This window comes from Protopterus annectens, chromosome 1.part1 (genome assembly GCF_019279795.1).
Source record: "Protopterus annectens isolate FY-2018-M chromosome 1.part1, PAN1.0, whole genome shotgun sequence".
Classification (NCBI taxonomy): domain Eukaryota; kingdom Metazoa; phylum Chordata; order Ceratodontiformes; family Protopteridae; genus Protopterus; species Protopterus annectens.
In genome coordinates, this window is record NC_056726.1 from 1,342,278,023 (window position 1) to 1,342,302,477 (window position 24,455).

The 24,455-nt window shown below is 44.2% G+C and overlaps 1 protein-coding gene across 5 annotated transcripts in view; it reads left to right on the forward strand.

The window, feature by feature from the left end:
• Positions 1-1,000: 1,000 nt before the first annotated feature.
• CCHR1.PART1H18orf25 (chromosome chr1.part1 C18orf25 homolog) overlaps positions 1,001-24,455 on the forward strand; it is a 988,978-nt gene continuing 965,523 nt past the window's right edge. For 2 of the 5 annotated variants that reach the window (XM_044081941.1, XM_044081934.1), the window contains exon 1: positions 1,001-1,627. The gene's annotated coding sequence lies outside the window, so the exon portion shown is untranslated. Of the gene's footprint in view, positions 1,667-24,455 lie in introns of all 5 variants that reach the window. The other 3 variants (XM_044081954.1, XM_044081958.1, XM_044081975.1) reach the window with 3 other exon arrangements.

The window sequence follows — 24,455 nt, forward strand, 5'->3', positions numbered from 1 at the left end:
CTTTAAGTGGAGCATGTCCAACAACTCTGGGTTTGGTATAGATTATTTAGGGTAATCTACCAGTGTAGTACCTTGTGGGTGGTTCTGCACAGGTTAGGGCGTGTCCACATTGACTGGCAGGTCATCACACATCTGAGTGACAAGGTATGCTAATTAACCCTGTCCTAAGCTAAGTTGTTGTGTCTTTCAGCTTTTCCCAGTTAGGAGTCGCTACAGCGGAACTCCGGTCCGCTAATGATTGGTAGTTGATTTTTACGTGCCGAGTTACCAGCCCTGACGCACAACCTTCAACGAAGGTACGCCAATTCGTGCATGTCTTTACACAGAAGACGCTCTAGCTGAGAATCAAACCGGACAGCATCTTACTGTGAGGCGACAATGCTACCGCAGCACCACCACCACGGGTACCCTGTCCTAAGCTAAGTACTTTTTAGAAAAACACCTTGCATTCAGCTGTTCCACTGTCCTAAATTACGTATCTTTTTAGAAAAGTAGCTGTACAGTCTTATTTAGCATCATTCACCATGCATTCTTATTTGCAGTAATAATCGCCAATTTTCCACTGTCCTAACGTTTTTAGAAAAAACGCCTTACATTCAGCATGCAGGGCTGAACTGAAGGAAAAACAAATGACGTTAACATCATTGACAGTTAAGTGTAATTGCACTGTCTTTTGACTATAATGACCACTCTTAATGCACCGATCATGTGCCGTACAAAAACGTAATGTATAACAGAATTCTTTAGAAAATAGTAACAACTATTTATTGCACAACTACCGAAATATTTCAGCTGTTTTTATAATGCATGTCCTTTTTAAATGAATTTCAGCGGTTATGTAGTTTAGTATGTGTGTCTGTCATCGCGTTCTTCAATGTACCAGTAAACTTGTTTGTGGGATTGAATTAGCGGTGAGCTAATTAATAAGAATATTACGGCGTAAGACGTGGGCGTGTTAGGGGCGGGATTTGCTACTGCGCATCCTGCGAGGTACTACACTGGTAGATTACCGTTTTAAGTGAAGTCGTAAATAAAAAGGCACTAAATGACGTAAAGAAACTAAAATAATCTTATTTGAGGAGCAACCGAGCAAGTAAAGTTAGGTGGCATATGATGCATGCCCTCACAAAAAGACGGTCCCAGTTCATACTTTCCCAGATGTGAACAGACTTGTAGACCCTCTCCCCGTTAGGTAATCACTCAGTTTGGGTAAAGTCAGACACAACAGGCATGGATTTTCGCCGTATCATTATCATACAAAAAAGCCCTCTTCTCTAAACAGGTTTATATTCTAAGTTATCTGAAGGCAAACTACTTCTAAAAATATCAACCCTTCAAACGGCACAAAGACATCCACTCCGGAAGGGTGCGCATCTGTTTAAAAAAAAAAAAAAAAAGTTTTCTAACTCAAGACGTCAACCGAATGGAAGGAAGTGACGCAGTTGCAAAACGGCCTTTGCTGACATTTTTAATCAGTAAGGAAAGATGTAGACAGTTGTTAAATTATTTATTTAGCTTTTTTCGTTAGTAGTTGGTCTCTTTTGTAAAATGAGTCTTAAATGACACATAGCTTGCATTAAGCGTTACACGGAATGCTGTAAAATTGAAGGGAAGGTCGGATTTCCAGGTGAGATCTCTCACATTTGGGTCTTCCGAGTTTTAAAATGTGAGCGCAAGAAGAAAAGAATTATCTTCTGTAAATCTGGTTATTTTCATCCCTGTAGTTCATATCATTGCGGTGGACTTGTCTTGTACAATGTACCTTGTATGTTGTAATTTTACATTTAATGCAGATACAACCTTATGCAAAGGCTAACGTCTAAACCTGTGTTTCGTGCAGCGGTTTAGAACATTTTATATGCTTAACATGTAGTGCATTACACTGAAGTTAGACTTTTATGTAGGCAAGTGCTCCTTTGAAGTGTGGCAACTCCTGCAGTAAGGGAGGTTGGTATATTTTGATTGCTGGTTGTGAGTTGCTGGGCTGCCCGGAGGCCTGCTGGCACAGTTTTTGTGTGGCTATGGGCAGCCGTCCCGAAAGACTCGGACCTTGTATGGTGATAATGTTAATTCGCTGTATTTTTGTCCGGAAGTCTAAGGGTTCCTTTTTTAGCACGGTGCATCGTTTGTTTTTTAATGTTTTACTATTTGAATGGAAAGTTAAAAGTGAGACGTATGTGGAAATGTGTTTTCATTCGCTAAAACTTTTAGTAGTCGAGTTGTAGCAGCTGTGCATTCTCAGGTTAACCATAATTTGCAAGGGAGTCATCAGTGTGTGAAAGTATTCATTTCTAACGTGTTGGTTTTTTAAAAGTATGCATGCGTTAAGCTGATCTCTGGGTAACAGAATAATAAGAGAGATACTATATGTAATTTTTATTTATTTGTATATATTTGTTACCTTAAATGTAAAACAGTTTTGCATTGCATGTTTCTTCATAGTGGTATCCAACAGCATACAATAACAACTTTGGTAGTGGATGTCAGTCCTCCATTATGTTATCTGTGCACAGTAACTGTCTGTTCCATAATTAACAAAATGTTGATGGTATAGGTTTTTTTCTCCTGGTTAATGACAGCAGTTAAGTTCTGTAGTCCACTTTTAATAAGTACGTTATTTTCTGCTCTGGAAACCGAGGCTTTTATTCTGGTGTATCCTTTGTACATTTGTGTTTCGATTACTGGAATTTGTGTTTGTTTACAGAATGCAGTGTACTTTTGGAATCTATTTCCACACGGGCTTGAATCACCCGCAGTTGTATTTAAAATAATATTTCAGACTGTTTAATGTGCATGCGTTGCGGTTAGTTGGCCAGCAGTAGTGTTGCTTACTTGTAGAGCAAAGCAGTGATGTGTACATGTTTTGATAGAATTGCGTTAGGTGGCAGGGAAGTTGGCCAGCAGTAGTGTTGCTTACTTGTAGAGCAAAGCAGTGATGTGTACATGTTGTGATAGAATTGCGTTAGGTGGCAGGGAAGTTACTGTAGTAAATAATTATATCAGCTGACCAACAAAAAATATGATTGTTGAAAGGGTGCAGTGAAATGAATTATCAGAGTTTGTACCAAATTTAAAATAATGCATGCTCTTGTCTAACAGGAAATGAGGTACTTATTTTTCCATGTTAAGGACTATATTTTTGTCACTGTCAGGGTTATATTAGTTAACTGTCTGGATACTGGATCAGTATCACCCCCCCCCCCCCCCCCCATAAAAAAGATGTTATAGTGAAGTAGGTTGGGTAGATGCTGGATGACATGCTAATCTGATTTTATGGGGTTTATTTCTGTGCATTCTTATTTTCTGTGAAAGTAATGAAGCCCTGTAGGTGACCTACTTGTTACCTTTGTCATGCTCATGTGGTGAAGGTGTTGCCTATCCTGAATGCTCACACTTGGTGTTTTGTAAAAGTACTTCAGCATTTTAAGTGCTGCAGCTCTGTCTGTTGTGTTTCCTCAAATGTGTAGATTGGAGGGTGGTGTATACTAACACCCTTATTGTATGTTAAAGCAAATTTGTGTTCCTTTACATGTTGGTATTGTCACATGGTTTGATATGTGGCAGAATATTTGTTTTGGTTAATTTGTATTATTAGCCATGCCTTTCAGATTGCAGCTATTTATTGCTCTTCTGCTTGTAGAAAGCCATAGTTATGTTTTTCCAACAGATCTGAATCGTTGTCAGGTTGTATGTTTTTTGCATGTTGGCAACAGCGTGGTTGAAATCTTTCTGAACTATTGTTCATAAGTAGGTACTAGGCTATTGGCCCTAGGGCTTATACAAGCCCAGCCAAAAAGGTACCCTGGCTTTTGCCACCCAAGAAAATTATTTTCCTGTGCCCCTGTCGAGCAGAGCCACAGAAGTGATCCCGGGGTGAATTTCCTATTTCCCATCCAATCATCAAGATTTTTCTTGAAGAGTACTAATGAGAGGAGCCTTGTTTGATATAGATAGGTAGTTTATTCCCGAGTATGGGAAGTCTCTGGGACAGGAATCTATCCCTCCGACATGTTCTGTTTATCGTGGTGAAAAGGTTTAGGTCCCTAGAGCGTGTAGCTCGGAGGGATTGGGTCTTCTTTAAGTGGAGCATGTCCAACAGCTCTGGGTTTGAAATAGCTTTGTATGTTAGGCAGAGATCACCTCTGAGTAGGTGATATGCGACGGAGTAAAGCTGTTTACTAATTTATAAGTTTATATGTTCACAGTTCAGTGTTCAAGGAACACTAACTTCTTACATTTGATCGTATACTCTGTTTGCTATCCATTTATCTAAATTCAGTTTGAAACCATTGAGGGTGGGTACTCTTTGTTTAAACAGTGATAATTTATCCCATAATTCTGATTTTTGAGTAATGTATTAATCTTTTATGCTTGTTCTGCAACTTTTTTATTGTATCGGCTAGGGCTGTATTGAATAGGGGGTTAACAGTATTGGGCCGAATACGAATAGTTGTACCGACTATTTGGCCAGATACGAATAGTTGTTTTAGTCAAGTCATGAGGTAAACTAAGCAGTACACAAAATTGTTAAACACAAAGTCAAGTTTTGAAAATTGTTCTGTGCTGTGTTCTGCTGTCTGTGCACTACGAGGGCTAAAAGTAAGAAATTGTTATTGTACATAATACTGCATATACATACATTTTTAATTCACCACAAAACCAAATAAACAAATGTAAACTAAAAAAAAAACATAACTGAGGCACAACCAAATACCTGTCAAAGGTTTTTACTGATGTTACCAAATAGTTGTCAAACTCTTTACTGATATACATTTAACTCTGGGAATACTGCATTAGCCTTCATAAACATCAATCGTTCCTTGTTGTCGGCATTGACAATTTTCTTTTTTCACTCAAGGTATCACCAGCCGTACTAAAAAGGCATTCACTTGGCACGCTTGTAGGTGGTGCAGAAAGGTAGCGCTTAGCTGTATGACACAATGTTGGAAATCTGGACATGTTCATTTTCCACCAATTCAGTGGGTCAGTGTCTCGAACACAGGGCTCTGTCAGAAAGTTGTTCAGGTCTGTTTATGTGGAGACAGAATTATCACTGTTCAGTGCCTGAAAAGGCTGCAACTGATCCCAAGATGACCAAAAGTCTTCTGCTGCTGTCTGTCTTTTTTTGTTGGTTGTGGTTCATTCACTTGGGTCACTTCAGAAACCACTTCAGATGGCTGATTTGTAGGCTGAATTGACGTTGATTGACACAGTAGTGTTGCAGTGACAGTGTCTGTTTTGGCTTTTACCGGCTGCACAGGTATTAAGAAATGCAGCTTGAAGTGTGGATTCAAGCCGACCCAAACTGTGTAAATGCCATTTCATACAAGTTAGAAAATCTCCTTGTTAAGGATGTTATTAGTTCACTGACTTGTTTTTTTGATTCCATTATCGGCTACGTCTTACTGCAGATGCAACAAGACAGCTGGTAGGATCATTGAAAAATAGGAATTGTTGCAGCTTATTTCATGCGTTAGTTGTTCAAATGGGGGAAGAATTTCAGAAAAATTCTTGCTGCTAAAGCCCACTGATTTGTCGTCAGGGACAGCACCTTGCTGGATTTGTCATCACATTCAGCAGTGTACACACACAGCTCTCTCTTGCTGCAACAACAGATCCAGTATCTGATCAGTTGAATTCCATCTGGTGACAACGTCCTGATGAAGCTGATGTTTTGGTACGTAAGAGTTCTTGGATGGTGTGAAGGTGCGAGGTAGCATTTTGAGTGTCGAAAATGTCCCACAATCTTCCGTGACAGTGTTGTCAAGTCAGCAACAGATGGCTGTGTCAGAATTGCATCATTCAGAGTCAGCTGCAGAGTGTGGACAAAACTGACACATTGGGCGAATCTGCATCCCGTAATGCTTGACCATGTTGGCACCTCCGTTGGCACCTCCATAGGTTTCATAGGTAGGTACTAGGCTATTGGCCCTAGGGCCCATACAAGCCTAGCCAAAAAAATGTACCGTGGCTTTCGCCACCCAAGAAAATTATTTTCCCGTGCCCCTGTCGAGCAGAGCCACAGAAGTGATCCCCGGGGTGAATTTCCCATTTCCATCCAATCATTAAGATTTTTCTTGAGTGCTAATGAGGAGCTCTGTTTGACATAGGTAGTCTGTTCCAGAGTATGGAAAGTCTCTGGGACAGGAATCTAACCCTCCAGCATGTTCTGTTTATTGTGGTGACAAGGTTTAGGTCCCTAGAGCGTGTAGCTCGGAGGGATTGGGATTTCTTTAAGTGAAGCATGTCAAGGTTTAGGTCCCTAGAGCGTGTAGCTCGGAGGGATTGGGATTTCTTTAAGTGAAGCATGTCCAACAGCTCTGGGTTTGACATAGCTTTGTATGTTAGGCAGAGATCGCCCCTGAGTAGGTGATATGCGATGGAGTAAAGCTGTAGTTTTTTGAGACTGTCTGCATAGGGCATCTGTTTGAGGCCAGTAATCCTCTTTGTGATGTATTTCTGTGGTCTTTCCAGTTGTTGTAAATGTCTTGTGAGGTACATACCAAAAGGGGCATTGTACTCTATAATGGGTCTAATGAGTGATGAGTAGAGCGGAACAATGACCTCTCTCTTTTTTTTTTTTTTATTTTTTCTGGATGAGAATCCTTTTGTGATGAGATGAGCCACGTAGAAGGATTTCCTGACCACTGTGGCGATGTGATTATCAAAGGAGAAACTACTGTCCACCTGTGTCCCAAGGTCTCATCACATTTTCGGCATTAAGTAGACTACCAGCTATGTGGTAGTTCATGGGTACAGAGTTTTTACCAAAGGGGATGACAATACACTTTTTGGCATTGAGCTTCAGGCCATGGCTTTGACACCGGGTATCTGTCTCAGTGAGGCCCTTTTGTAGTTTGCCCACATCGTTAGGAGTTTCGATTATGGCTCCTAGTTTGCAGTCGTCCGCAAACTTTGTTAGCCAAAGACCTTCTGTGTTGGCCTGCACTTCAGAGAAGTAGATACCAAACAGGAGAGCACCCAGGACTGAACCCTGTGGTACTCCACTTGTCACTGGTCTGATTTGGATTCCACTACTTTCACAGTGTGGGTTCTGTCCGTGAGCCAGTTGGCAACCCATCTTGTGACATAGCCTAGTACTATACTATGAAACTATCTGCCATAGGGCATTTATAAGCCTAGCCAAAGTGTATGTGGCTTTTGCCACCCCATGTAATGATACAAAAGTGTACAATTTTAAATTTAAATTTAGTTTACTGTGCCTTTATCTAGCAATGACACAGAGATAACCCCTGGGGTAAACCTACGATCAACCATCCATTCGTCCAGATTTCTCTTGAAGCGAGTCAGTGAGGGGCTCTGCCTAACATGGACAGGAATCCTGTTCCAGATTGCAGGAAGCCTCTGGGTTATGAATCTGTCCCTCCAGCATGTCCTATTCATATTTGTGCTGAGGTTTAGATCTTTAGCTCTCGTGGCTCTGATGGATTTGGATTTTTTGTGATGGAGCATGTCCATTAATTCTGAATTGGACATGGCCTTGTACGTAAGGCACAGCTCACCGCTGAGCAGGCGGTATGCTACTGAATAGAGCTGGAGCTCTTTCAGTCTGGTAGCATATGACATATGCTGGAGACCCTTGATCTTCTTGGTAAGGGTACTTTTGGGGTCTCTCCAGCTGCTGCAGGTGCCGGGTGAGGTACATACCAAATGGGGCATTGTACTCAATCATAGGCCTTATAAGGGAGGAATATAAGGGTACAGTGACATCCTTTGATCTGGATGTGAATCCCTTCATGATAAGGTGGGCAAGGTAGGGATTTATACATAGTTTAGTGAGCTTATCTATAATTCCAGAGTTGGGGATCGTGTCGAAAGCCTTGGTGAGATCTAGATAAGCTGTGTGAACCATTTTACCCTCGTCTGTGGCTTTGGTGACTGCTTCAAAGAAGTCAGTCAGCTTTAGGAGACATGATCTGCCTTTTACAAATCCAAACTGGGTATTGTCCAGAGTTTGGAGATTACCAATGTCTTTGTTTGAGTTCCGCAATGATACGTTCCATGGCCTTGAAGACCAGGCTAATGGGGCAGTAGTTCCTGGGGTCCGTCGTGGCTCCCCCTTTGTGGAGTGGGATAACCGTCACGGTGCGCCATTCAGTGGTACAAAGCCTGAGGTGAGGCTATGATTGAACATGGTACTTAGGTAGGGTGCCAGTTCATTCTGTAGTCCGTTCGTGTAGAACACAGCCTGGGATATTGTCAGGTCCCATGGATGCTGTGTTCTTGACTTTGGAGAGTGTGTTTTTTACCTGTGCAGCCGTGATTATAGGAACTTTGCATTCTTCCAGTATAGAGATGGGCCCTCTAGGGGGTGAGAGAGTGGTAAAGTTAGCACTGAACCTGAATCTGCTAGGATGTTGGCAATATCAGTTGGTTCTGTAATATTTAGTGCCATTGTGCTGAAACTCAGAGCAGATCTGAGTGTTCCCATTTAGATTCTTGACATAGCTATAGAATGCTTTGTGGTTGTCTTTAGAGTCTGTGGCAATTTTGTTTTCGTAACTCGCTTTGGAGGATTTTGAGGGATCTCAGCTTCTTACTGAGGTTGACCAGGGAGTTCCTACAGTCATGGGATTTTACTCTTTTTTTTGCAACAGTTTCTTTCTTCTGTTGTAGTTTCGTTTATGGCAAAGGACCACCAGATTGACTTCCTTTTTGTGGAGGATAACATCTTGGTTCTATTAGGGATAGCATGATCCCTGCAAGTGCTTATAAAGTGCATTTGTGTAGGATTCGGCAGTCATTCCTCTACTGTCCGTCTGCATGGGTGTCATGAAGTTTGCCACTTCTGTCTTAAGTGTGAAGTTGGCTTTGGAGAAGTTTTTTACGATGGTTTCCCTAATTGGGGGTGGGATGTGGATGTCTAGGCTGATTAGATTGTGGTCGGATCTGACCAACAAGGAATTGACCTCTGGTGTGGAACACCGGTTTCCCATGTTGGTAATGACCAGGTCTAGGATATTGCTGCCCGTGGTGGGGGTGTGAATAAGTTGATCCAAGGCGTTGGAATTTATGAATTCTAGAAAACGTTGAGCAGAAGAGTTGGTACATGAGTAGTTTTCCCAGTTAATGGTGGGGTAGTTGAAATCGCCCATTATTAGGGTGTTGGGTTGTACCCTAATACTTTCCAGTGTATCAAGAAATGAGGAGTGTGAATCCTGGGGCATGGTAGGGGGTGTGTAGCAAGCTACAATTTGGATTGTGGTCTTGCCCAGAGTTAGTTGCGCTTGGATAATCTCGGATGCATTATGCTGTGCAGCTAGCCTTGAGGTGTGGATATCCTTAATGAATATGGACACGCCTCCGCCTTTAGTGCTTCTTTCTGGGCTAGGTGGCCGAAAGGTGTGGTATGAATTGAAGCCTGGTAATGCAAGGGTGCTCTCTGGAGCTTTGAACCAGGTCTGTGTTACTGCACAGATGTCAATGTTCTCCATTTTAGAGAGTGCCTCGAGTGAGTGCATTTTGAGGTTTAGACTTCTTGCATTGAGTAGCATTACCCTCAGATTTTTGCTTGCTTGTACCTGTTGCAGTGGTGAATTTGTCATTTGAACCTTGCCTAAAAAAGGCACTATAGTGGTGACAAGAGCCTTAGCCAGAATCCTAAGGGCGACAGGTGCAGGCCATCTCTGGCAAAGCATCGTGGACTGTTGATCATGTCGTCCCAGGCAGACAAATACTGGATCCCCTTGAAATGATACCAGAAACTTAGCCAATTGTTGAAGTCAATCATTTTGTCCTTGTACTGTGTCATTCAGGGTGATGGCAGGATGCTACTCAGGGTTAGGGTCATACCTGCCTGGGATACAAGATCGGAGAGCTCCTCCATGTCTTTTTTTCATGTAGTCCAGGGAGGTACGTCTCAGGTCATTCACACCAACATGGACAATGACAGTGTCATATTTGTACTTACTGTGGAGTGACCCGAGTGCATGCGTTATGTGGAGGATCCTGGCACCTGACAGGCAGCGGACAGTAACTTTCTCCTTGTTTAGTCTAGTGAGTGGAACATCAGTGTGCCTGACTATAGTGTCACCTATGATTAGAGTGTTGGGTAAGTTGTTATGCCTTATGGGCTGTGGTTGCGTGGCACACTGAGTTTGTGGGCTATGTCATTTTGGTTGTGTTGGGGGGGGGGTGGGGTTTGCTTGCATTTATGCTTTGGATGTCCATGATGCTTGGGCAGGTTTTTGAGAGCCTCCGCGAATGTAGGTGTGTGTTTTGTGTTTCCTTGTGTGTGTTTTGGTGGTGTAGGTTTTGGGGGACTATGTGATGAGTGTGGTGTGGTGCAAGTGTTTACCTTCTCCGACTGTCTCTAGTCCAGTCTTGGGTGAAGAGAGCTTTGCTTCCAGTTTGGCTATATAAGTGCATCTCTCACAGGTTGTAGTGTTTGGTGGTAGGAGAGGGTTGTCTGTGTACATGAGGCAATTGCTGCATTGCCCCAAGAAGACCAGATTCATCAGGTAGACAGTAGAAATCACTGGGAGCTGACCCTTAGACATGCCTGGATAAGTGCTTATTTATCAAGTACTAAAAACTGCTTTCCACTAGACAAGTGAGGAAAGTTGAGTGCTGTAGTAATTTGCAGCTTATGTAGTGCTTACAATGAGTTCTGAACAAGTGCTGAGTTCAAAGAAACAGATTTGAGTGCTGAAACTAGAAAACTGGCTAGTTATAAGAAACAAAAGTAAGCTAGAAGGCTTTCCTCCAACACAGAAAGGCTTGGGGACTCAGAAGCCTACAGACAGTCTAGACCACTTAACAGGAAAGGCAGGAAACCAGCTTAAATTTTTTTTTTTTGTTCTCTTTCCCAGATGCTCTCTCTGTACACAGTAGGAGTGCCTGAAATCAGAATATGATCTCACTGCACTCAGTTGAGAGAGCAAATGAGATGGGTCCAGGAGGAGTCCTCACACAAGACCAAGTGGACGCATTCTTTGTCAATATTCCAGCGATTCATCATGTCAAGTAGAGCATCAGCTAGTCGAGACCCAGTGTGCTGTCCATCACATTTTTGACAATGAAGGATGGCAGGTCTGTGCGCAGATATGTCATCAATCCAATGTGCAGTTAAGCTGATAGGTGTGTATTAGGCTAATGGCCCTGGGGCATTTACAACCCAAATTCATAGGATTATCCTGTCATCATGCCACCCAACCTTAGTTCCCAGTGCCTCTGTTGAGTAAAGCCACTGGAGTCATCCCTGGGGTGAGTTTTCTATTTCCCATCCACTCATCAAGATCTCTCTTGAAGAGGGCCAGTGAGGTGCTCTGCTTGACATGTATGGGAAGTCTATTCCATAGCATGGGCAGTCTCCGGGTTATGAACCTGTCCCTCCAGCATGTTCTGTTGATTGTGGTAATGAGGTTGAGGTCTCTGGAGCGTATGGTGCGGAGGGATTGGGATTTCTTTAGATGTAGCATTTCTAACAGAGCTGGGTCCGACATGGCTTTGTAAGTCAAGTAGAGATCGCCTCTAAGTAGACTATATGAGACAGAGAATAGTTGGAGATTTTTTAGTCTGTACATACAGGGCAAGTGTTTAAGGCCTAGGATTCTCTCTGTGAGGTACTTTTGTGGCGCCTCCAGTTGTTGCAGGTGTTTAGTGAGGTGCATGCCAAATGGGGCATTGTACTCGATTGGCCTAATGAGGGAAGAGTAGAGGGAGACAATGACCTCTTTCTTCCTGGATGCAAAACCCTTAGTAATGAGATTTGCCACACACTACTTTCTGACCACGGTGGCAATGTGGTGGTCAAAAGAGAGGTTGCTGTCAACTTGTGTTCCCAGGTTTCTTATAACGCGTTCTGTGTTCACTGGACTACCATTGATGTGGTAATTCATGGGAACTGGGTTTTTCCCAAAGGGGATGATGACACATTTTGGTACTGAGCTTAAGGCCATGGTTCTGACACCATTTGTTGGTCAGTGAGGCCTTTCTGTAGGATGTCAACATAATGGCTCCCAACTTGCAATCAGCCAGAGTCCCTTCGTGTTGGCCTGGACTTTAGAGAAGTAGATACCAAACAGGAGGGGACCTAGGACCGAACCCTGTGGGATTCCACTTGTGACTGGTTGGCAGTGTGACTTGGAGTCAGCTACTTTCACGCTGTGGGTTCTACCTGTGAGCCAGTTTGCAACTCACCTAGTGATATAGGGGTTGATGCCTAGCTTAGTGAGTGAAAGATTAGAGTTAAGTTGGTTCATGAAAGATTGTTGTGGTCTGTGCTGTCCATGTGTCTGGTTAGATAGAGAAATTGTGCTTCACTGATAGTAGTCTGAACATGGCACCACACTGTTGTACATCTCTGGTTTGATTTTTCTCCAAGTATTTGCAGCTTGGTAGCACATATCTAGGCTAAAGTACACCAATCAATTTGTTAAAGCCTCTGTCAATTGAGTATTGCTGGATGTCAGTGGCAATCATTTTTGCGATGGCACAATGCATTTTGTTCGCCTCAGGACTATGAATGGGCCATGTTTTTTTTCTTGCCAATCATGTCACTCTGTTGCTGAACCTTGCCAGTCAGCTGAGTGTCGGGTGTCCCACTTGCTGTTGCTGCTTTCTTTTTGTTAATGACTTCTTTGTATTCCTCAGGATGCTTGTAGGACAAATGATTGTTTAGTGGAGATGTTGTAAATGACTTTGCTGATCCATCTCCGTGAGAGATGACTGCTTTGCACAACTGGCATATTGCTTTTGTTTCGTCATCGCATATCTTGAAATAATTCCAAATTGGACTTAGCTTATCCATCAGTGAGCTACCCAAATGTAATCCTCACTTAAGTTACAGCTATAATACGAGCTTACAAAATAGGCTACAAGGTAAGTGTCAATACGCTGATGACTTTCTGTCCTGTATGTCAGTAAGTTCACTGGCCCAGCCACAGCCTAGCATGCACAGGCATAAAAGATCTACCATGATGCCAGCCACCTCCCTTTAATACATTCCACCACAGTTTTTTTTTTTATTTGTATTTATTTATTTTATATTTATTTATTTTTTTACACAGTATCCCATTGATTCCATGTAAAGGTGTTAAGCAGCACATTCTAGGTAGGTAAAATCTTACGGGTACAGCTACGTTATGAACGGCCCACCAGTTGACACTGATCATGCTGTTGCTATACCTACAGACTGGTTGCGCCAGTGAGCTTACTCACGTACAGGACTGTATATACAGAGATACGTGGACATGTGACCACTGTTTGTATTCGGTCTGAGTGCCACTATTCGGCCGAATACGAATAGGCAATTCGGCCTGCTATTTGGAACCAAAGCAAATGTTTGTTACAGCCCTAGTATGAGGACAGTTTGACTGTTGAAACACCTAAATCATTATACGTATTCACTTCTAGTAACTATGTATCCTGTTGTACATATTGGCATACACGAGATATATTTCCCAAAGTACTTTTTTAGGTAATTGGTAGTATATAAAGTTTACAGTTATTGGCGTATTTGTGCTAACAGATTTTGTTAGGAGAAGCAGAAAAAGCAAGATTAGTGTCCCATGGTGGCTTTTAATAGTTGAAATCTTGTTACTGCCATGTACTGTTAAATTTGCTTTATTTAAAAGTTAATATTTTTTGCATTTTAAGGAGTGCTTATTTGGTAATACTAGTAGGGCACTATGCTTTTCTGTCATGGGGGAATGAACTTTCACATGTTTGATAATCTGGTATTTTCTGAACCAGAAGTGGTACATATTGTGTAGTAATAGTGTGATCTCTATTAATTTAAACGGTTACAATTTTCATTATATAGTTCTAGGTTAGACCCATCAATGAGATGATTTGTAGTGGAAGATTACAGTGGACAGAACAGATGGAGGGTGCACAATGTCTGCCGTCATACTACAGTTTTTTATTCGAACTGGGATTACTCAAAATCTGCTTGTTGGTGCCAGAGATTTTGTTCCAAGTCTGCTGCTTTCTTTATTTTAATTTGCAGTAGTGGCCTCATGTTAATAAAGATAGTATTTCATTAAAAGAATATGGCAGATTTATTTTAGGTCCTTAAATTCACTGCTGCAGTATTCTTTACAAATGAGATTCCCTGAAGCCCGTCGTCTGGCCAGTTTACCAAAGTAGTCTACCATTGATGTAATGTACATTGAACGTCACCTGCACACTCCTTGCATGGGGTAGGGCATAAAGGTGACATTCAGGGGTACCATCCTTAGAACTTTTTTGCCACCAGTCTGAATGACGTTTTAACAGTCGGTCTGTTGCCTCTGTCCAAATTTTTTTTTTTTTTTTTTTTTAAGGTTCATAGGTGTGTGCTAGGCTAATGGCCCTGGAGCCTTTACAAGCCTAGCCCATAGAAGTGTCCTGGCATTGTGCTGCCCGACGTTAGTTCCCGGTGCGTCTTATCAAGTAGAGCCACTGGAGTGATCCTTGGGGTGAACTTTCTGTTCTCATCCACTCGTCAAGATCTCTCTTGAAGAGGGTCAATGAGGTGCTCTGTTTGACATGTATGGGAAGTCTATTCCAGAGCAGGGGCAGTCTCTGGTTATGAACCTGTCCCTCCAGCATGTTCTATTGATGGTGGTAATGAGGCTGAGGTCTCTGGAGCAAGTGGTGCAGAGGGATTGGGATTTCTTTAGATGTAGCATTTCTAACAGACCTGGTTCAGACATGGACTTGTAAGTGAAGCAGAGATCACCTCTTAGTAGACGATTTAAGGCAGAGAATTGCAGGAGTTTGAGTCTAAAGCCTAGGATCCTCTTTGTGAGGCACTTTTGTGGCCTCTCCAGCTGTTGCTGGTGTCTAGTGAGGTACGTGCCAAATGGGGCATTATACTCGATTAGTCTGAGGGAAGAGTAGCGAGAGATTACCTTTTCTGGATGCAAAACCCTTGGTATGATGTACCATATAGGACTTTCTGACCACAGTGGCAATATGGTAATTGAAGGAGAGGTTGCTGTCAATCTGTGCCCCCAAATTTCTTTTATAATGCCTTCAGTGGGGTCCCATCACTGTTGTAATTTAGTGGGACGCATTGTTTGGCGTTAAGCTTAAGGCCAGGGTTTCCACACCAGTCATTGGTTTCAGTGAGGCCTTTCTGTAGGATGTCTGCATTACTACAGGGAGTTAGTAATGGCTCCCAGCTTGCAGCAGTCTGTGAAGTTGGTCAGCTAGAGTCCCTTCGTGTTGACATGGACTTTTGAGAAGTAAATACCAAACAGGAGAGGACCCAGGACCGGTCCCTGTTGGACTCCACTTGTGACTGGTTGGCGGTGTGATTTGGAGTCTGCTACTTTCACGCTGTAGGTTCTGTCTGTGAGCCAATTTGTAACCCACCTAGTGATACAGGGGTTGATGCCAAGTTTGGTGAGTTTATCAATAATTCCTGAGTGAGAAATGATATCAAAGGCCTTGGCCAGATCGAGGTAGGCCATATGAACTGCCTTACGCTCATCTAAAGCTCTGGTGACTGACTCAGAGAAGTGAACCAGGTTGAGCAAGCATGATCTACCTTTCAGAAAGCCAAATTGCGTGGGATCTAGAGTTTGGAGATGACCGATGTCTTTGTTAATTAGGTCCACGATGCGCTCCATAGCCTTACATATAAGACTCATCAGGCTAATGAAGCGTTAATTTCCAGGGTCTGCAGTCACTCCCCCTTTATAGAGAGGGATGACTGTATCAGTGCACCATTCTGTAGGGGCAAAGCCTAAGGTGAGGCTGTGAGTGAACAGGGCACACAGATGTGGTGCCAGTTCACTCTGTAGTTCATGTAGAACACAGCCAGGGATGTTGTCTGGTCCCATGGAAGCTGTATTCTTGGCATTGGACGATGCAGCTTTAACCAGTGCTGCAGTAATGCTGGGTGCCTGGCATTTTTCCAGTATTGATTTGGTCTGTGGTTGGATCTAACCAGGGAGGAATTGACTATTGGTGTAGAGCAACGGTTGCCCATGTTGCTAATAACCGGAGCAAGGAAGTTGCTTCCTCTAGTGGGGGTAAGAATGAGCTGGTCCAGGGCAGTGGAATTGATGAATTCCATGAAGCTTTGTGCAAGTGCACGAGTAGTTTTCCTAGTTGATGGGGGGGGGGGGGGTAGTTGAAGTCACTTAGTATGAATGTTGGACCTTAATAGATTCCAGGGTGCTTAGGAATGTGGAGTGAGAGTCTTGGGACATGGTTGGGGACCTATAGCAGGCTACGACCCGAATCCCAGTCTCAGATGCGTTATGCTGAGCTACTAGTCTAGAGGTGTGCATATCCTTAATGAATATGGAGACACCACCGCATTTGGAGCTTTGGTCCATGTTCTGGGGCTGAAAGGCGTGGAATGAGTTATAGCCTGGTAGTGCAGGGTGCTTTCTGTCGCTTTAAACCAGGTCTCCATTACAGCACAAATGTCTGTGTTCTCCATTTTGAGGAATGCTTTGAGTGAGTACATCTTGAGATTTATATTTCTAGCGTTGATCAGCATGACCTTCAGATTGCATTTATTTATAGCTGTTGCAGTGATAATTTGGTCTTTGGAACACTGCCTAAAAAAGGCATTATAGGGGTGGCAAGAGTCTTAGCCAGTACCAGGAAACCCATGGGTGACAGGTGCAGGCCATCTGTGGCAAAGCATCAAGGTCCATCAATCATGTCATCCCAAGCAGATGGATACTGGATCCCCTTAGACTGACACCAGAAACTTAGCCAATTGTTGAAGTCAGTCATTTTCTGCTTGTACTGGGGTGTCATTCTGGGCGATGGTAGGATGCTGCTCAGGGCTAGGGTCGTACCTGTGTAGGCCACATAATCCGAGAGCTGCATCATGTCTCTCTATGTAGTCCAGGGAGGTGCATCTCAGGCCATTCATACCCACAGGGACAATGACGGAGTCATACTTGTTGTGGAGTGACATGAGTCTGTGTGTTGTCGGATTCTGGCACCGGGTAGACAGCGGACTGTTACCTTCTCCTTATTCAACCTAGTGAATGGGACATCTGTGTGCCTCACTGTTGAGTCACTTATTGGTTGATTGCCTATGATTAGTGTATTGGGCAAGCTGTTTTGCCTTGGGGACGTAGGTTAAGGGGCAGACTGTGTGGGTGAGATATGTGTCTTGTGGTTTGTGCTGTTGTGGTGTTGTGGTGGTAGAGTGCTTTCTGCCTTGGAATTCTCTGCTGTTTGGGTAGATTTCTGTTTAGAGCCTCAGCGAAGGTGGGTGTGTGGTTTGTGTTTTTATGTGAGAGCTGTGATGGTGGGTGTTCTGGAGGGGTAAGTGTTCCATGTGGTGTGTTGCGGGTGTTCACCTTCTCTTGACCAGCTATTCTGGTCTTTGCTGGAGAGTGCATGGCTTCCAATTTGGAGATATAAGTGCATCTTTTACAAGTCTGGGTGTTGGGAGGTAAGAGGAGAGGGTTGTCTGTGTACATGAGGGATTTGCTACACTGCCTTAGAATGCCTGAGTTCACCAGGTTAATAGGAGAAAGCACAGGGAACTGTCCATTAGACCTGCCTGGAGGGATGGTCGTCATTAAGTACTGGAGCTGTTTCCTTTTTAGGACGTCTAGTGCTGATAGCACTTGTGTGTGCTACAATAATTGCTAAGTTAATTAAAGTGAAGAGAGAAGAGAACTAGCAAAGCTCTAAGGGAAAAATTTAAGCGCAGATATTCTGGTGCCAGTAATAGTTTTACCTCAGCTTACTGGTGCTGCGTACCGCGCAGACACAGGTGCTTTTGAACCAGAAAGTTGAAAGGGATTGAAAAAAACTTCCCAGATGGCCTACAATTTCTGGGCTGGAAACCACTCCTGTTGTGGTAGATAGGCTACCTAGTGCTTAGAATCTCCAACTGATAAGCTCGAAGGCTTCCTTCCAACACAGAAAGGTCTGGGGGGACTCTAACTTAAAACGGTCCTGGATACAGCAGGAAAGGGGGGAAACAAGCTTTAGATTTTTTTTATTTTTGCAGAAAAGCAGCTAAACAGTAATAAAAAAAACACTTCAAATACAGTGCAAGCTAGCACACGTGTGTAGCAATATTAAAGCAAATACAGTTTAAATGCAGTTAAAGTAAAAGACTTAAAACAAGTGCAGAAAGCAGTAAATTCAGAAAAAAATCTAAATGGAGGCACTTTTTTCTGTTTGGATTACCTGTGCTTACTCCTCTTTGCTGGAGTCCTCACAGTTGCAGGTAAGTACCCAGTTGGGTTTTTGGTTACTTTTTCTGTTTTCTGCTGTTTGGGGTTAATGTCATCTAAGAAGGGTAAATGCCAGTTGGGAAACTGATTCCCCCATAAAGACTGCCACGATAAGTGTCTCTCTTATTTTTGCCTAGGTGCTGCTCACGACCATACGTGTTGTTCAGTTTGTCAGGCGTTTGTCCCCAAAACTCTTCGTAGTAGGCTTTCTTCCCTTTCCTTGTATCTTGAGCATCAGTGTGTTGTTTTTTTTTTTTTTTTTTTTTAAGCTTCTTGCTGCAGATACTATGGATGGGAACTTCTGTGGCGAGGGTCGGCCATCCGAGAAGAAGGTGCATAAGGCAACTTCCGCTGTCCAGCCTCCTAGGATTTTCTCCTGATGTTATGAACCTGGAGGCTCACCTGGTTGTTTTGTCAGATTCTTCTACCACGTTTGAGTTGGAAGCTGGTGAGGATCTGGTGGGCAGCATGTCCGAGGCTTTGCAGGTGTCTGTTTCGGGTGTTCAGAGAGAACCACTGTTGACTTTCCAAGGGGTCTAGAGGGGTTCCACAGTTTCTTTTTAGGGAAGAGGTTCCTACTGTATTTGTGGAATGCTGTCCAAAGTCTGGACTTTCTTAGGTTTCCAGGATGGATGTCCTCTTAAAAAAGAAACGGAAAGCTAATCATGTTTCTTTTGCTCCTTGGGATCCACAAAGTGAGTGGCAGGCCCTTACTCTTGGGTTATTTAATGCTTTGCTGTTGTTGAGGCCTCCTCAAGGGGTTTCAGTTCCTGGTCGTCCTTTTCCCCTAAAAGGCCCAGAGGACTGCGTTCTTCTGAGGTGGATTGAAATGGAAACAGTTGATCCACTGTGGTGACACCTAACGGGAGCAGCCGAAAGAAGATCTGTAGGATGATGGAATTTTTTTTTAAGTGGGATTGTGCCTAAGTTTCGGATCTCCATAAGAGGTACTGAGTTACTGCAGGTGGAATCTCCTAAACCTGTGGCCATTCCTCCTGTCTTGGATGTTTTTTCCACTGCCTCTAAAGCCCTGGATTCTCTGCCCCCTGCTGCTAGGAATTCTGATAGGTTTTGTAGGGTGCCTGATTGTTCCTTTTTGTTTAAATGTCCTGCTACTGACCCCTATGCGGTGCCTGTCGCCTCTGATAAGCCATGCCCATTCTACCCTTTTATGCCAGTCTTTGTTCATAGGCAGTCTCGTCGTCCTCCTAAAGGTAAAAACGGTAGTAAACCGACTCCTCCTAAGGCCACTCAGACTGTAGGGATTCTTAAGCCTTCCTTTTCTGACAAACCAGGTGCTGTCTGACCTATATCCACCCATTCCCAGCCCTATTCCTCTTCCTCTTTGGCTTCGAATCACCCAGGATTCTTGGGTTCTGTCATTCTGCAAGGGTACTTCATGATCTGGATTTCCCACCTTCTTTTTATGGGCATTCGTCAGCCTCCTTGGGAGCAACTCCCCCCCCCCCCCAGAGATTCTTAGAGACCTCTTGTCTCATTCAAGAGGTGCCTGTGCCTGAAAGGTGGGGGTGGAGGGTTTTATTCAAGAGTGTTTCTAGTGCCCAGAAAAGAAGGTACTAGAAGACCTATTCTAGACCTCTCCCAACACCTTTCTGAAGGTGCCTTCCTTTTGGATTCTGTCCCTTCTCAACATCAGAGATGAGAGCTCTTATGCTGCCTCTTCAGACCTGTCATCCTCTGTTCTCTCCTGAGCCTATCAAGGTGTTCACAGACAACACCACAGCCATGTAGTATATCCGCAAATGAGGGTACGAGATCTTACTGTCTTTACCAGCTGGCACTTCTGGTATGGGATCTGGCTGTTCAATATTGGGTGACTCTTCAGCCAGTTTACATTCCTTCAGATCAGAACATTGTGGCCGACAATCTGAGCAGGTCCTTCATTGAATCCCACGAATGGATGCTTCACATGGATGTGTTTCTAGACATTGTTCACCAGTGACGTACTCCTCAAGTAGATCTCTTTGCCTCTCCTCTGAACAGACAGCTTCCTCTGTTTTGTGCCAGAGTCCCAGGTCCTCTAGTATGAAAGGTGGATGCCCCTCTCCTTTTCTTGGAAGGGGATGTATCTCTATGCATTCCCTCCCCTTCCTCTCCTTACGAGAGTCCTGTTCAAGATTCAACAGGATGCTCCCATACTCTTGTTGGTGACTCCCTTTTGTGGCCGCGACAGCACTGGTTCCCTCTACTTCTTCATCTAGCCGGGGGCAATCATCACACATTACCCGACAGGTGGATCTCCTCACACAAGACAAGGGGTCTGTCATAACCTATCTGCCCTAAGGCATTTATAAGCCTAGCCCAAAGTTTTGTGGCTTACGCCATCCCTTATGTTAAAAAATACTGTGCCCATTAGTTTGTTGTGCCTCTGTCCAGCAGTGACACAGAGATGATTCCCGGGGTAAACCTACGATCTCCCATCCACTGGTCAAGATTTCTCTTGAACAGAGCCATCGAGGTGCTCTGCCTCACATGGACTGGGATTTTATTCCACAGCATAGGGAGTCTCTGGGTGACAAATCTATCCCTCCAGCATGTCCTATTTATATCCGTGCTAAGGTTAAAGTCGCTTGCTCTAGTGGCTCTGGTAGATTTGGATTTTTTGAGGTGGAGCATGTCCATTAATTCCGGGTTGGACATGGCCTTGTATGTCAGGCACAGGTCACCTCTGAGCAGGCGGTATGCGACTGAATAGAGCTGGAGTTTCTTCAGTCTGGCAGCATATGACAGATTTTGGAGTCCCTTTATCCTTTTGGTGAGGAACTTTTGGGGTCTCTCCAATTGCTGCAGGTGTCGGGTGAGATGCATCCCGAATGGGGCATTGTACTCGATCATTGGTCTGATAAGTGAAGAGTACAGGGGAACAATGACCTCACTTGATCTGGATGTGAATCCCTTCATGATCAGGTGGGCAATGTAGAAGGTCTTTCTAACCACTTTAGCAATGTGAGTGTCAAAAGAAAGGCCACTGTCAACCTGGGTCCCCAGGTCCCTGATAACCTCTTCTGTGCTTAATGGATTGCCACCTATATGGTAGCTTGGGGTTACCTTGTTTTTCCCGAAGGGTATGACTATACATTTTTTGGCGTTTAACTTCAGGCCATGGCTCTGGCACCAGTTATCAGTTTCCGTGAGACTCCTCTGAAGGATAACTGTGTCCGATGTACTTTCCACTATGGCGCCCAGTTTGCAGTCATCTGCAAACTTTGTCAGCCATAGTCCTCCTATGTTTGCCTGTACGTCTGAGAAGTAGATGCCGAACAACAGGGGGCCAAGGACTGAGCCCTGTGGGACCCCACTTGTGACCGGCTTGGAGTCTGACATGGCGCCAGCAACTCTAACCCTGTGGGTTCTGTCCTTTAGCCAGTTTGCAACCCATCTTGTGACATATGGGTTTACATTTAAGCTGGTAAGTTTCTCTATAATACCAGAGTGGGGTATTGTGTGAAAGCTTTGCAAGGTCAAGGTAGGCTGTATGGACTGCCTTTCCTCATCAATGGCCTTGGTGACTGTTTCGAAGAAGTCGACCAAGTTCAAAAGGCATGATCTGCCCTTGACAAAGCCAAACTGGGTCGGGTCCAATGTCTGCAAGTCCCCTATGTCTTTGTTTATGAGTTCCATTATGATCCTCTCCATAGCTTTGCAGACCAGGCTTGTTAAGCTTATGGGGCGGTAATTTCCAGGGTCCGTAGAGGTACCGCCTTTGTGGAGTGGGACCACAGTTGCCGTACGCCACTCCTTGGGCATGTATCCTGTGGTAAGGCTAAGATTAAACAGCTACCTTATGTGCGGGTTTAGTTCCTCGTTGAGTTCGTGTAGCACACAGCCGGGGACACAATCCGGTCCCATTGATGCTGTGTTTTTAGCTTTAGAGAGAGCAGCTTTCACCTGCGCATTACAGATGTCTGGGAGGCTACACTCCACTGGGATAGTTATCGCTCCTTTTGGGGGGGGGAGGAGGGTGAAGTTTGCACTGAACCTGTCTGCCAGTATGTTGGCAATGTCTGTGGGTTCAGTGATTTTTTTGTATAATTTTGGACTAATTCTGTGCATATCTGGGAGTTTCCACCCAGGTTTCTAACATAGCTGAAGAAGGCCTTATGATTGTCATTTGAATCTATTGCAATTTTTCTCTCAAATTTGGCCTTGGATGATTTTGAGTGCTCGTATTTTTTTACTGATAATGATCAAGGGTGTCTTCTCTTTTATGGATTTTGCTCTATCATGTAACAGCTTTCTCCTCTTATTGTAAAGTTTGTTTATGGCTGGGGTCCACCAGACTGGACGTTTGCCCTTGGTGGAAAGAGTCTTGGTTTTATTAGGGATTGCCTGATCCATGCAGTCCTGGAGGTGTTTGTAGAAGGCATTTGTAAGGGCTTCCGCAGCTTGGGTTGTGGTTTCCACTGGCTTGGGGGCCTTGAAGGATACCACACCAGTCTTGAGTAGTGTGAAGTTTGCTTTAGAGAAGTTCTTCACTGTGGTCTTTTTTGTTTGGGGTGGGGGCGGGATGTGGATTTCCAGTGAAATAAGTTTGTGATCTGATCTCACCAATGAGGGATATACTTCCGGTGTGGAGCATTTTGTCCCCATGTTTGTGATGATGAGATCTAGTATATTTTCTCCTCTTGTGGAACGGTGACTAGTTGTTCCATGGCATTTGAATTTATGAACTCCAGGAACCTTTGGGCTAGAAAGTTGGGGCTTGAGTAATGTCCCCAGTCTATATTCGGGTAGTTGAAGTCACCCAATATAATGGTGTTTGGAGATACATTTATACCCTCCAGTGTCTTCAGGAAGGCTGTGTGGGGTTCCTGAGTTTGAGAGGGTGGCCTGTAGCATGCTACAAATTGTAGAGCAGTTTTGCCTATGGTTAATTGCACCTGGATGGTTTCCGATGCTTCGTGTGTTGCCACCAACCTGGAGGTGTGGGTATCCTTGATGAATATGGATACACCCCCTCCTTTTGTGGTGTGGTCCGGGTTTTGGGGCCGGAACGCATGATATGAGGTAAAACCTGATAGTGCCGGGGTGCTCTCAGGAGCCTTGAACCAGGTTTCAGTCACAGCACAGACATCGATGTTCTCCATACTGAGAAGGGCCTCGAGAGCGTGCATTTTGAGATTTAGACTTCTATCATCACCTGTCCATGCATCAACTGACACTGTGGGTGATTTAGGTTTTGATTCCTCATAAACGCCTTTTTTTCTGCGGATGTGCTGCAGGTCGTGCAGGAGGCCAGGAAACCTACTACTGGGAAATCCTACTTGTCTGAATGGAAGAGGTTTTCTATTTGGTGTCTTTCTTGTGACCTGGACCCACTTTCTGTGTGTGTTCCTTTGGTTCGCTCTTATTTGTGTGAGTTGTTAAATGCTGGTTTGGCCTATTCTATTAAGCAGCTAATGTCCTTCAAGAATGCAACTGCAGTCATAACGTATGGGTTGTCCCGCCTCAGGCAGCCCTCAGTCAGCCGGATTCCAAAGTCTGGGTCCGACGTCGGCTGATGTTGCATTTCTCTCCGACGTCAGAGCGGCTGGAGTATATAAGCATCAGCCGACGCCATATTCTTCAGTCTTTCTTGCCGTGCGGTGCCCGAAGCAGAAGCAGTTCGCAAGTGCCGGTCGGTCAGCTCCTGTATTCTTCGAAACCGAAGTCATCAAAAAAGCTAAGTACCCCGTTGGGGACCTTTTCTTGCCTCAGCCGATGTCAGAAATTACTGAAAAAGTAAATAATTGTTTGTCTTGTGGTAAACAAATACCTCATAAGGATTTCCACTCTTACTTCCTCCCTTGCCTTGGCCCAGACCACGACGTCTCGGCCTGTGCTCGCTTCAACAAGCGCACTCTCAGGCGCCGGGCGGAGTTCGCTGAAGACTTTTTCGGCAAAAAATTTGATTATACAATGCCGTCGGAACAACCGACAACGCAGACTCCTAAGAAACGAAAAGACCGGGATCAACATCCTCGGCCCGCGTCTTCAACCGACATCACGCCAAAACTAACCGCGAGTGCTCCTGTTCCCTCTGAGGCGGTTATTCCACCGCTCCGAACTGAAGACACCGCATTACCGATACCTCCGATACCAGAGGCCACTCCGCCAGTTATTGATTTTCCTCCGGATACCGAAACCGAGGAAATGCCCGAGACCATTGCTGTTGATAAGGTAACTCCTGCACGTGGAGCGGCTAGGCCTCCCATGTCCATGTCTATCAAGGCCTACACACGTGCCAAGGCAGCCAGCAGGTCCAAACATTTTACTGCTAAA